Genomic DNA, 14744 nt, shown 5'->3' with positions numbered 1-14744 from the left:
GAAAACCTCACAGTCGCATTGGATTAAGAGTAGGGGAAAATATCCGAGGATCAAAGTCGAGCCCTTCAAGTGGCAGGTAGATGCCCTACCAACTAAGCTACACTAGCTCTTTATACTGTAGAGGAGCAAATCAGTTGGGATGCGCACGAGTCGAGACAGGATTTTCCTGACAAAAATTCGAGTCAAGACACGGCTCTTCCAATAGAAAAATATACATTTTTCGAGTCGAGACATCACTTTTACAGCACATTTTTGAGACGAGACAGCCACAAATCTTGTCTCGTGCACATCCCTACAAATCAGTTGGATATATGAAAAGAAAATTACGTACGAGTGATGACCAAAATAGTTACAAAGCCTATTATGGTATATGTGTAAGACATAACTATCAACACACCTAATGACAGAGGGCACTTAACAATAGTCCTCGATTTAGCCACAGTTTTTGTTCAACTGCTTATCACAACGGCAGATAAAGTTTTCTATACCATTTGCATAAAAAATCGCATCAAGTTCACGTAGCCAGCGTGAGTCAGCCGTTTTGACATAATCACATGCCATATAATGGTGGACAGCCATTTTTTCTTTAGAACAGGGAAAAGGTGAAAGTCACTGGGACTAGGTCAGGGCTGTAGAAGGGGTGCTCTGGTCGTTCCAAGCATAACGTCAGTGGTTCAAGTGCTGTGTCCAGGGTTGTCATTAACAATATTGGTCCATCTTTCTTTGAAGGCACAACACCACTTCCCTACATGTTGCTTTGAAATTTAGCCCTCCCCGTACATCTTTACAATCTGCTATGAATGTCTGCAGGTGTCCTGTTTTCGGCCCACAGGAAACACACTGCTGACCTCACCTCTATTCTTGTTTAATTTTCCAGACGAGTCATCATTTTTAATGTCATCTTCTCGGGTATACATGATAAAAATCCGAAATATTCAAACCTGCACCAAGACAGACATGTTATTAATCTACAAATAAATTTTCATTATGTTATAATGGATAACATGAAAGTTTTATGTTTTGTAACTTTTTTTCGATTATCCCTCGTATATTACACTTCTAAGATATACTTTTTTTTTCCTCATGTGTGGTGCAATATGCATTTTTATATTGACAAACAGAGGATATGCTCTGACTCCATAATGAGAAAAATATTCAATTATCTAACAGTACATAAACTATTCACTCTCATTTTTCTTTCTATATACAAAAAAAAGTCGTTATCCTTGGCATAGTTTAGGAAGCACTTGCTTCTTGAATTTCTATCTTTTTATTAGTATTAATCAGGCGAAAAAGAAAGAAAAAAAAACGAAATCGTTTAAAAGTAATAGGAACGTGTGTGGGAGGATATTACGTTGCACACGTATGTAGTAACGCATGATAAATTGAAGTCATGATTGAGTTTTTTCTCGTGACTTCAATCAATTCGCGAACGTTTTATGTCACATTTTTTGACAAAAACATTTTTAAAAAAAGACAAGATAACTATGTGTAAACATAACCTTCTCAGTAAATGTTACAAGGAATTTGCTTTGGGGATTTTTTTCTTTTTGTATTTACTTAGTAAAAAAAAAAACAGAATTTAAATTCTAATATTATAAGGGAGGAGTTGTGTTTTGGACACAGTTACTATTAGAGACATTTAATTTGGGACGTGTCCTTTGAATCTTGAGTGCTTGAAGCGATTGTTGTCCCTTGATATCACCCTAATTTATAGATAAAGATGGTTTCTTTTCACATCATCATTATCATCATTAGAAAGCCAATTTGTCACCAGAGCCGGATCTAGCCCGAGGCCGAGGGGACTTAGCTCCTCAGTTTTTTGAGTCACAAAATTAATTTAAGCTTTATTTATATTTTTTTGAAAGTTTATTATTCTAAGGAATAAAACTGGTTTGAAGAATTTTGTCAATAGTATATATTGTGGGTCATTGAACTAAAAGAGACAAAAGTACATTTTTATTTACCAAGACTCTTTCACTCTGCCAAAATCTTAATAATTTACATATGTAGTAAAATATTGTGCAATGCTCGGAAATACAGTCATTTTTACTCTGTGGAAAGATAAACCAAAACTAAACTAGCCACGAATTATATTCCTTGCCTTTTTCATGCTCTAAAAATTCAACTTCTACCTAATAAATATAAAAGTAATTTGAACTTCAATATTAAAACTTCCAAAATGTTATATCTAGTTTTACCTTCATTTTGAAGAAACTTTCAACTAAAATAATGTTTCAGCTTACAGTACTGTCCCATATTTACTGATCAGCAACCATATAAACAAATTGTGTCACTGATGATAGTATAAGAGCCCATCTGCTCACTTCTCGATTATTTTATTCAGTGTAGTTTCGTCCACAATTTTAGTTCAATCATTCCTTTTGGACTTTAGTAATTACACTTCAGGTGTATAACATACCTTATTTCTGCTAACAGCATCGAAATATATATGCGAGAACAGAAATTCCGTTATGACTGACTCCATTTAAATTTACCATCGATGTACCTAGCCTCAACCGCAGATGTTAAGCAAATCAGGGGTTCACACGCCCATTTTCATGACAACGATACATTAAAACATACGGGAATGTAAACTTATACAAGACTATGAATATAATCCTCCTATCTCTAATACTCATCAAAGTTTTTGCGTAAACAAATTTTGAAAATACTTATCCCAATTTACAGAATCGAATGTTTAGGATACGACAATACTAGAATAATATAAATTGACATAATTTAAAAGAGTTTTCCTAAATATATTACGCAGTTCAGTGGCTAAACTTGATCATTTGTATCACTACGCCCACACATAAGCTAGTTAATTAACGATATGACTAACTAATTGACTTAAACGAAACTTTGGAAAAATTAAATAAATATTATTAATATATGAAATTGGCAACAAAATATGATAATATTATAAAAAAATATAACACCGTAGGCAAAAATAAAAGTGAGATTTCTACAAATACATATTCCTAACAGTGACACAACACTTTATTTTTTTTATCTGAAATACTGTGTCACAGTGATTAAAATACTTTTAGTATGTTTGTTCTGTATTTGAATTAAATCAATTTATATATTTTTTAAAAAACTCTTAAGAACAAGTTAAAATGTTAAAATATCAAGGTTATAATTGTCTTTATATTGTGTAATACGATTTACAGTTCACTTTCTCAGGATATTTGTGCTTATTTAGAAAAAACAAAATCAACCATGGCATCCTGCACCAGACCTTCACCTAGTATTAATTAGGTAATGCATAAAGAGACGAAGAGAAGCTGTCTTAAAACATACCTACATACATACTGGTTCACCTTCATACTCTCTCTAACATGTGGCTTACTTTCTTCTAAGCTACTGCAACAACTATTGAAGGATATTTCGTACCTCGAGCTGTGTCGATTACTATAAGATATGTCGATAAAAAAAATAATAAAAATGAAATTAATTTTTAATTAATTTTAAAGTCATTTTTAAGATCATATTGTCTTGCAACTTTGCAAAAATATATAAGCTAATTCAGAAGTCTCGCTTTTCACTGGAAGATATATGTTTTAGAGCACAATTGACTCAAAACTTCATTATTTCTAGTTCACTTGACTCACAACCAGTATTTCTTTAAAAGCGTGCCTGTTTATTCATAAGAGAAAGGAGAGAATAAAATGCAACTTACCACACTCATAGATAATCTTATTCTACAACACAAAATATGAACCTGAAAACTTTTCAGTGTTGTCAGAATAACATTTCCCCCAAAATCTAAGTTAAAGCAGCGACTAGAGGAACGAACTCAATTACATTTAATTACGTATCATGTTGTTTTGGTATCCTGTGAACTACTTTTTAAATAATAGTTGTACTTAGTTTGTAATAAACAAAATAATTTTAACATACAGTTATTAAAATTAAATAATTATGTTATTTAAAAAGTAGTTTGGTCAGAATTTGGTCAAAATCGAATCCTTTTATTTGATTTTTACTTTTATAGAAAAATAATGAATGAATGGCATTGAAATATATCACACTTCTCGTCGGTACGTCTTCTAGCACCATTATGTTACAGGAATATTTTTTAATCTTCGCCCAACCACAGAGAAAAGAAATTTAATAGCAAAGATTTTGAGAAAGTCGTTAATTTTTTTTAATCATTATGGGAGAAATTGGAGTATTACATGTTATACTATACATATACGGTACATAACATTAACGTATGAAAATCATTCAATTGATAACATACCATAATGCTGTATATATATATATGTTGAACCATAAACAAGTAGATCTACCCTATTAATTAAAAAAAAAACTTTGAAAGCCAATAGCAAAATAATGAAGTACATACAGAGTAGACTTTCTTAAAAGACAAATGAACCGTAGAAGATATATTACCTTAATTACACAATTACACATGATGATTGGAATTATTTTCATTAATAAATGTACGTACATTTTCCGTTTTTTTTTTTTTTTTGTTTTGTTTTCCTATACAGCTATTTATTACGTTTACCAAATTGAAAAAAAAAAAAAAAAACTGAAAACACTAAAGAAAAGAGATAGCCAACACATAAGGAGCAATAAACCGAAAGAAAACTTCAACAAAATAACAGGGAAAAAAAAGAATAGAAAAAACCGTTTAAGAAAGTCAATGACTTAGTATCGCCTCAGTCTTATTAGAAAGTACCTTTGCAATTGCAGCAGCCTAAGAAATTATTAAAGTATGCTAATAATAGTGCACCAATCGATAAGAAAGAAGTATTTTAAACTGTGAAGTATACTTATTTAAAATCATTATTTCTCTTTAAAATGCTTTATATAACATATATGTTTATAAAATTTTCTTTATCTCATTTTTCATAATTACAACAATTTAGTTTTTTTGTTAAAGTTCAAGCTAGTAACCTCGTTTGTTTTCATAATGCTTTAACTGATGTAATTTGGCCATTTTAATACAATCATTTTAATCCACTTGGGTTAGACAAAAATGAATAATATGTAACACATATCTGAATAGAATGTAATAACCTCGAGGTCGTCCCCGTACACACATATGTGTTGAAGTTGAAATTGTACCACGGATTCAAATATAGTGTGAGCAGTTTCATTAAAAAAAAAAAAAGTCCATCTGAAAAGGTAATAAACGTTGTCTTAAATAAGCTGTTTAACACTATTGCAAATAACTTAGGGTTTTGTTTACCACAACCTTGAAAGGACTTACCTACACCAATAACTTATAAGTTATAAATCATCTTACTGTATCGTAATAGCTTGGAAATTCCCAAGACACATGTCCGGTTTCTTTTTTATACTCAACTGCTATTACGTTCAATATACCAGGTTTCAGACCAGGTCCACTGCTTATAAATCACACAAAAGCTTGGCGTTTTATTTATTTATTTATTTTTTTAAACTGTTATGTCTCATGTAGATGTCAGAGGTGTCAGGTCGGATTACTAATGAAAATAAGTTATTATAATCATCAAGCCCGTAGCCAGCCCAAAATTTTTGGGGTCCCTGTAGAAGTTTGGGGGGGGGCGACCCAATCATATTATACTTGATCACCATATTATACTTCATTTACAAGCCTACCTTGAAATTTTATGGGGGCCAGCCAAAGTTTAGGGGACCCGACCCCCCTTGATCCCCCATGGATACGGGCCTGATAATCATCATAGGTATTCTACCATTATTCGTAGGTCACTTGCCGCAGCTAAGAAGCTTCCATGCTCTACGGTCTTCTGCTAACCTCTTCGTCTTCACAAACGATTTTTCTGTTTTGATACTGTCCAACAATTGTAGTCTCCTTCGTCATCCCCCTCTCTTTCCTGCCACCATACCCTCTAGCACGTTCCTAATTCTACAGTTCCTTCTTACCCAGTGTCTCAATCAGTTTCTCTTCCTCTTCTTCATAATATCTAAAATTGTTCTTTTCTCCTCCACTACTTGTAACAAACTTTTATTCGTTTTCCGCTCGACTCAGCTAATTCTCTCCATTCTTCTCCACGCCCACATTTTCAGAGCTTCCAGTCGGTTTTCATCATTTTTGTTTAATGTCTATATTTCTGGCCCGTACACTACAATGCTTCTCAACTAGTGAAATGAGAATATGGGTGAAAATGTGAGAATTCACAAGAAAATCCACGAATACGATGTTTTCTACCAAAATCTTAAATGAGCTTGAATCTAACCAAGGATTCCTCGCCCCACAGGTGGGCACACTATCACTTTTTCAATATGTCAAAACAAGTTTCGAGGACAGTTAAAATGCCAATACTCTTCAGTGGGACTTGACCCCAGAAGGATTGCGCCGCGTGATACACAACCGAATACCCGAGATAACTCGGGTATTGCTACCGGTTCTACCATTGAGCCATAATTTGGAGATGAAAGAATGAAACAAAAAAAAGTAAGATAGGGAAATACGTTGGCAATGTGAATTTATGCTGTATAATACAGCATGTATCAAAAGAACTTTACAGCTTTGAAAACTCGTATTGATTTATCATTTGACATGGTTTTGGTGTCACTTTGTAGCAAAATATACATCAAGTTTTGACTCACGCAGTACATTAGTTCAGAAACAAGCCACCACAAGCGCTAGCGGCAGTTGCAACAAAGATGGCTGCCGTTGCTAGTCCCGAGCGTGTCTAGCTATGTGTTTTGGCTCGAATAATCCAAATTTGCGAACAAGTAAAGATATCCCAGTAGGTCTACTATTTATTAGTGGCAGAAGTGTTTTATTGAAACTTAATGTTCGGTAAGACACAACAAATCTTCAGATCTCCCCCGTACGTCTGAAGACGTTGGATAGCAAGTGAGACAAAGTTTAGTGTGTTTCACATCACCAGTAGAAGCCACATCCTCTTTACGTATTAGATTTTAAAAAATCGATGTATCTTGCTACGAAGAAATAAATCAATACGAGTTTTCAAATTTGTAAAGTCGTTTTTGATACACCCTGTATTGTGTCCATGAGTTTTCTTGGCATTCTCCCGTTTCCTTCCATATTTTTTTTTATTTTCCACCAATTCTTTCATAATCATTCATTTTCAATTTATCCACCTTCTTTAATCTAAAGGGTATAACAATGGGACATCAAATTGAAGCTTTCATTTTTTTTTCTTCTGCAATGTACTAATAAGAACACAATGATACCCTAATGTAGCAGATATTGAGGGTGAGTCTCAAATCTTAGGCAATGACGCGAAACATACGTCTTTTAATAATAATAATAATAACAATAATAAGGTACTCTTTCTCAACACTAATAGTTATACAGAGTAATTGAAATACAAACCTTCTTAGAGATGCTGACGGTCAAACCTAGTTTCTGAGATATGAATTCACATTTGAATTACGTTCTGAATTTCCTCTCTCGCTACCTGTCCAGAGTTATGAAAATAGAGGAAGAAAATGTTAAGTATAAGAAAGTGAAATTTATAATAGGAATAAAATGTGGTATCTTAGCAAGGAATGAAGCAACATTGTGTAAAGATAGGAAAAGACCGAAAGAAAGCAAAATGTCGACTCTTTTATATTATTATTTATGTGAATTATCCTACTTCCTTCAACAGCAGTTTCTCATGCGTGGGCCTTGTTTGTCGCTGAAAATTTGTATAAATATTCACACGAGATAGTTGGACATTGCTTAATGTTTACACAAGCTCAAATAACAACAAATCGTGTAACTTAACGTTGTGAACGCCACCGCCCATTTTACTGTATAATAATAATTATTTTTTTCCCTTTTTTCACTTTATCATAATACAAGTAAACTACCGTATTATTTTTATTGTTGAAATTCGCGTAAGGTTTTGTCATGTGCTCGCTGACATCATAGAAGGTATTTTTTTTCTCCCTTGAGCATGTGTTATTATTACTGCTACTACACAGCTTTTTCCCTCTGAATTTTGTGTATTACCGAAGTGAAAAATGAAATCTTTAAGTTTTACGTCCCACGATTACGCCGCCGGCTAGGCTAAAGCAGAACAGTGATTATGAGAAATGAATGAAATAGTGGAATGAAGAAAGTGGGAAGAAACTGGAAATTTTACTTAAGAAATATCTTTTTTGTAAAATGTCTTGTTAAAAAATTTTCAATCCAAAGAACTGAAGAAACTTCATAAACATACATGGAAAAGACTCTTCTTCTTCTAAACCTTTTCCCCAGTTAGTTGGGGTCGGCTTTTAGGATCTCTGTCACCCACCTGTTTTTACCTTATGTCATATCCACTGTGACACCACATTGTATATACCATATCTTTCTTCACATAATCTCTCCACTTCTTCTTTGGTCGGCCCCGATCTCGTTTCCTTTTAGTTCTATAGCATCCTGCTTATAAATTCCTGCATACGTCCTTGGTCATAGCAAAGGATGCATTATTCTTTGATCGAAAGGACAAAATTGTACCGAGAGGTGTAAGCGGGTAGTAAGGATTGATTTTGTATGGAAAATGAGAACACTGGCTACCAAACTAAGTATTGCCTCCTTTCTATATGATGTGCAAATCAGTGTAGGAACTAATTATCTTTCTTTGAGGAGGAGGGGGCAACTTAGACACCATTTTTGGGAGGGGGTCTGCGCCCAAGTGCTTGGCTGGTGATGTGCTCAGAACTAAAAATGCTAAAGAATACGATGCAAGATAAACTAACTAATTCATGTGCACAATTTTCGAAATTCAGCATAGAAAATATACAGGGTGTTTCAAAACAACACCGACAACGTTTGGGAAGTGATTCCTAACACCAAGATAAGATGAAAAGCATAGGCCAACTTGGGTAAACAAATGCTTCCTTTCGAAGTTACAGGCTGCCGAGAACATGAAAAAATGAATTATGAGGATACTATGTGACCTACCGTGTCGGGTCAACACTTTGTTTATGAACTAGTATGTACCTTATCGAAATATCATGTTTCAGAATCCTGCGGTAATTCCGCAACAATTTTAATTGTTGCAGTTGGTGAGTACTTCAAATTATATGCTCGTAGCCAAACTGCCTCTATAAACGTTGTTGCGTGATTGCCTTAGGATTCTGAAACATGTATTTATGGATAGCGCACATAATATTTTCTAAGTTAAATGTTGACTCGACTACAATATCTCATAAATTTGGAGCTATGGACCTTTAAATTTCATTTTTTCATGTTTTCGACAGCCTATATCTCCGAAAGAAAGCATATATGCATCCAGGTTGGTCTGTACTTTTCGTCTTATCTTGATGTCAGGTAGGGATGCACACGAGACGAGTCGAGACAGGATTTTCTTGACAAAATGCGAGTCGAGACACGGCTCTTCCAATAGAAAAATATACAGTTTTCGAGTCGAGACATAACTTTTACAGTACATTTTCGAGACGAGACAGCCACAAATCTTGTCTCGTGCGCATGACTAATGTCAGGAATCACCTCCCAAACGTTGTTGGTGTTGTTTTGAAACACCCTGTATAAATGGAGTGACCATGGTCTGTGTTTCTTTATGTGTATGATAGTACATTATATTATATACAGTAATAACAATACTTGGGACTTTTTTTTTTCTTCCTTTTGCTCTTTGGTCTTGAGAAGGACGTTTCTTTCACTTTCTTTTATTCTTCTAAAACTAAATTTTCTCTCCCCACCAAAACAAAGAAAAAGTTTTCTCAATATTGTTATGAAAGGCAGCCTCTTTCCCTTCGCAATACAATACTTAATAGTTTTACATGTCGTACTAGTATCATGTGCTTCTAAGTTCTCTAGATAAGCTATACAGAGAACATACTTTGTGTACTCTCTTGTGCATGATACAAAATCACAGTTCATTGCACGGCATCTTTGTATGGGACAACAGTACTTTGAACTCAAATCATTTAAATACAATTTAATTTAATTAGAAATAGTTTTCCGGTCTTTTTCTTAATATAGAAGAAAACGGCGAACGGCGAATGAACATAAAACGTAGAGGAAGGAAAGAAGAAAGAATATTATGCATATATATTCATCTTTCCTTCCTCTGCGTTTTATATATATGAAAAGCGAAAGTTAATGATTGATATCAAAATAACAGCAAATGACCCTAGAAAATGATCCATAATGACGGGGAAATATTCAAGAAAGCTATTTTACCACGGAAACTCTTTTGGATAATTTGAAGATCATGAATCACCATGAAAGCAATGCAATGTAGAAACTTGAGGTTTAAAAAATGACGGACAGTTACTTTGTGCACAATATATATCAAATCTGAATTTAACACATTACTGTGTGAAGAGAGTTTTATGTATAATATACCATCATTAATGAATCCCAACCACTGTATTGCGTTGAGATTTGAAGACTATCCCAACAGGAATCGAACTCAGGATCTCGTGCATCAAAAGCGCGTAAAGTAACCATTAAACCAGCAGGGAGGCGACTTAGCGTTACATTCGATTCGATTTCAGTTTAGCATTTATTTCAGCAGCGTGGCTATATGACGCGTGAATCTACAGCTTAACTTGGAATCCGTCCGAACCACATGAGCTCCCAACGGGAATCGAACCAGGGTCTTCCCGCCAAATGCGTGTTCTCGATACATATAACCACTGAAGCTCCATCTCTTAACGTGAGACTCCATTCGTTAACACTATACATCAACTGACGTTTCCCTTTTCCCACTCATTTATCTTCTACCTGCTATTAAGAGAGGAGTTCCACAGGGACGCTGTCTCACACCGACGTAATTTTAGTATAATATCTATGTAGAAGAGATAATGGAGAAGTTTCTGCATAATGAAGACAGATATTCGGTAGGAGTTATAAGGATTAGGTATATAGGAAAGAAAATTGTGGTCCTGCGTACTGTCGTAATCGCTACCCCTCTTGCTTTTAGTGCAAGCGATCTCAGATTTGATTTCAAATGGGGACTCTCGGTCAAAAAACTGTAGAAATCTTTTCAGGACAGCCATCCATCAGGTTTTCTCTTACTCATACCAGGTAAATATTGGTATGGTATCTGACATAAAGAGCCCACATTGCTTTCTTCCTTGTCCATTTCTCGAGTACTGTGATCGCCACAGGCTAAAAATGGCCATAGATGGCGAAGGCGCAGAAATATGATCCCTAATTTCTGCAAATATATTAGAAAGCACGAGTTAGAACTTTGAAGAATATCTAATGAATTACAAGAACAACAATGCTAGAAAGACAAAAGCAATGGTAATTGGAACGAAGCTATCGGTATCAAATGTAGAGTTAGACGCATGAGAAACTTTAACAGTTAACTAGTTTTCGGAACCTGTCATTAGCACACGAATGTTGTGTATGTTGATAGAAATATATATATACAGTAATACTATTCATGGCTTTGGATTAATTGTTTTAACAAAAGAGACACTGACCAAAGCTTAAAACTTTACTTTATTTTAAATTATAATTTGTTACTGTTTCGGATATCTAGCATATCCTTCTTCAGACACTATCGAAATTAATGAAAATTGTTGTTATAACAAAGTTTATATAAATGTTGTTATAACAAAGTTTAAATATATATATATATATATATATATATATATATATATATATATATATATATATATATATATATATATATATAATTTTAATGGTTCGTTACTAAACAACTGTTGAGATTAGTTAACAAATAGGTGAGTTTGGCATTCCAGATATGATTTACTTATTCATTACTTTAGGGTTTTCTAACAACTTAATTTCGTTCTCCTTCATGTACTTCTGATACTGTTATTATTTGTACTTTTCATTTACATCGATTGACATCCAAGGTCTTTCTCATACTACACCAAAAGAAATTTTGCAAAGTAGTATTGCTTTATTTCATCTACGATCTCTCAAGTTTTCCATTTAATTTTCGATGACACAAATTACGTATCAGGCCAAACAATATTCCTACAATAAATTCATCTTCCCAACAAGTAATTAGAGACATCTTGCTTGCCACAGAAACTTTGTTTTAAAATTATTGTATCATTCCTATAGTTATATCAATTTAAAGCGTATTTATATATATTCCACCACCTTTCAAACTGGATTTTCTTTGAGTATTTTGCACTTTCAACTTCTGTCAACTTAGACATTTTTTCTTGTATTTCGAATTACGTAATGACAAACCGTCAATACTTTTTTTTTCCGATTTTTCTATCACACACTTAACCTATTGCACTGCTGTAGATCTGACCTATTCTTCATCCTCTTCGTCTACAGTCTCCTATGAGTTCTGCTTTCTCTTCTGACAGAACATGTATCACATGTATGTAAGTAAAACATCACATTTCCCCACTTTTCCGCTTCTACATAAACTTAGAACAAGAGTTGCCTTTACAGGATTTCTCGTCTTGTACATATAGCACTAGAATTTTTATCCCCACCTACTTTTAGTCACTCAATTTCATTCAGAACAACTTACTTCGGAACACACCCTTTGACCGTATTGTCATATAACACAGACACAAGATATTCGTAATATTTTCTGTCAAGCAGGGAGTTGTATTTCAACTCCTCCTAAACAAGAAACCTCTTATGTATGTTTGAAGTGGGTGGTGGTATCTACTTGTTAGAAACTGATCAATAACTAAGCTGCAAAAGCAACTAAACTTGTACCTATATCTAATATATCTGTTTCCAGTTTTCGATATTTTTGTACATTATGAGATTTTGTGTTGCCTAATTCAAGTCTCAGTTAGTTTGTTTTTTCACTGTATTAATATGATATTAGTACCCTTAAGTGTTTAGGGAGTGGGAGGATCATGGTAACACTGCGGCACAATAATCCAAGAGTTACCTTTAGAGTGCTGATGAGCTAATTAGAACTCTAGTGGTCGTACCATGTAAGCTTTATTACGCAAATCACTTAGTCAGTACTGTTGCCCATGAGACGAGACAGCATTTTCGGGACAATATACGAGACGAGATAGAACTTTTTTAAATGGAAATAGATGTTCTTATCGAGACGAGGCAGCCCCAAATATTGTCTCGTGGGCATTATAATTTGTCAGTATACGCACATTCTAGATATTTCAGTTTTTATCTAGTTATACTATTTCGCAACATTTTATATTTTTATTTTGTTCAATATTCTTCGGCTTATACTCATATTTTCTATTCATATCTTTTCTCTTAATGACAAGTTAACTTTAACAATTTCTGAGAAAAGGAGTTTGAAAATTACTGTAATGTGTTATGAAAAAAAAAAGATGAATTTTTAGTGTCAAATCCAATTGTTATGCCCTTTAGATTAAAGGAGAAGGATTATTAGTGAAAGATTATGTTTGGCAAAATTAAAATTTTTGTGTTCTTCTACTGGAAATCGAAAACGAGATCATGTGAACCAAAGGTACACACGCTAGTCATTAGATCAAGGGAGAGTTCGTGGAGAGTGTTCTTTTCATGTAAGTCTGTGAAATGTTTACGTTCTTATAAGCAAGCGAAAAGAAATGAGTAAAAAGGGAAAGGAGCACCTGTGACCTTCAAGTGTGCTAATATTTCAAAAAGGAATGAGTAAAAGTAATCACATAGGTGTATATGGTACGTTATGCATACTATTTAAGTGTTGGGCTCATGAATCGTGCGTGGATTACAAATAATAAGCGAACTAGGCAAAGACATACTTTGCAATTATGTTACAACGTTACAAGTGTAGCATGTATAATTTAACAAAATGGCCATGTTCCAAGATAAATATTTCTGACGACAATCAAAAGACTATAATATGTTTTGTGCACTTCCTTGATGTAGTAGTTTTAAATAAATTTGTCATGATCATTGTTTGTTTTTTATAGGAAAGAAAACAGAAAAAATGCTCATGTTTGTAGTTTTTTGTTAAGCAATTAGTACATGTGTATGTTAGTAGGTCGAGTTAATTTTTTTGTTGTGTTATTATTATTATTATTATGACAAAACAACCTTCCCATGAGTCTTTAATATATTCACACCATAAATTTCCTGGTAGAGTTTTTTTTTAACGTATCATTATAATGTAATTTATGGGATTATTTCCCTGTATAGGGTTCACTATGAAAAGAAATGTACTGTACAGCATAGCATATTCACACCGACATAACTTCACTTCCGCTTTTCATCATAGAGCTTATACAGAACTATACGCTGTACTTAATAGCCTTAAAGATTAGCTAATTCAGTAAACTCGCGATTAATCACGGAATTAGGTGGCGCGGTAACCGCGGGCAACCTGCAAAATGGCCGTAAAAAGAACACAAATCAACGCGAAAATGCTGTAGAACATTATTTATCAAGGATGCATGCTAGGAGATCCTGGGGGTCCGTATCTCTCGGTAATCACGACTTTTGTGTAAATTTTGTCCAATTTTAGGGGTTATTTTACAAATTTTAATTCATTCTCATATGGAATTTGGAAGCCTCCGAAAACTTTGAACACCCGAAATAAATTTTTACATACGTACCTGGGGGCCTACATATATATATATGATTTAATAAAAAGTAGTTCACCGTACTTATAAGTTTATTAGTTTACTTTTTTAAGAAAAAAATCGGTGAGCTGTTTTTATTTTGCCATGTTAAAACCTCTTGTTTTTTTTATTTGATTGAAGTTCATTTTTAACATTTTGCCACAATTCTACCGTTCCACTTTTACTACTGTCTTAGATTTTTTCTTTAGTACCATAATATATAACAATTAGTACAGGAAAAAGAAAGAAAGAAGAGAAAACGAAAGGAGTATTGTACATGATCCGGAGTTTAGTAAATCTTTATTTATAGTATTTTAATT

General features: G+C 33.7%; 1 protein-coding gene and 1 long non-coding RNA gene across 4 annotated transcripts in view; one reads left to right on the top strand and one right to left on the bottom strand.

Moving 5' to 3' along the window:
• Positions 1 to 14744, top strand: part of LOC145680464 (uncharacterized) — a 136786-nt gene that overhangs the window by 47061 nt on the left and 74981 nt on the right. The window lies entirely within an intron of this gene.
• The window catches only part of LOC145680465 (uncharacterized), a 165270-nt gene that overhangs the window by 90439 nt on the left and 60087 nt on the right, over positions 1 to 14744 (bottom strand). The window contains exon 2 of the long non-coding RNA XR_014130647.1: positions 3307 to 3417. This is a non-coding gene — a long non-coding RNA (uncharacterized LOC145680465). The remainder of the gene's footprint in view (positions 1 to 3306; positions 3418 to 14744) is intronic.

This window comes from Thermobia domestica, chromosome 3 (genome assembly GCF_964235325.1).
Source record: "Thermobia domestica chromosome 3, izTheDome1.hap1.1, whole genome shotgun sequence".
NCBI classification, from domain to species: domain Eukaryota; kingdom Metazoa; phylum Arthropoda; class Insecta; order Zygentoma; family Lepismatidae; genus Thermobia; species Thermobia domestica.
The sequence above is the reverse complement of the archived record's forward strand: the minus strand, read 5'-3'. Positions and strand labels throughout refer to the sequence as shown.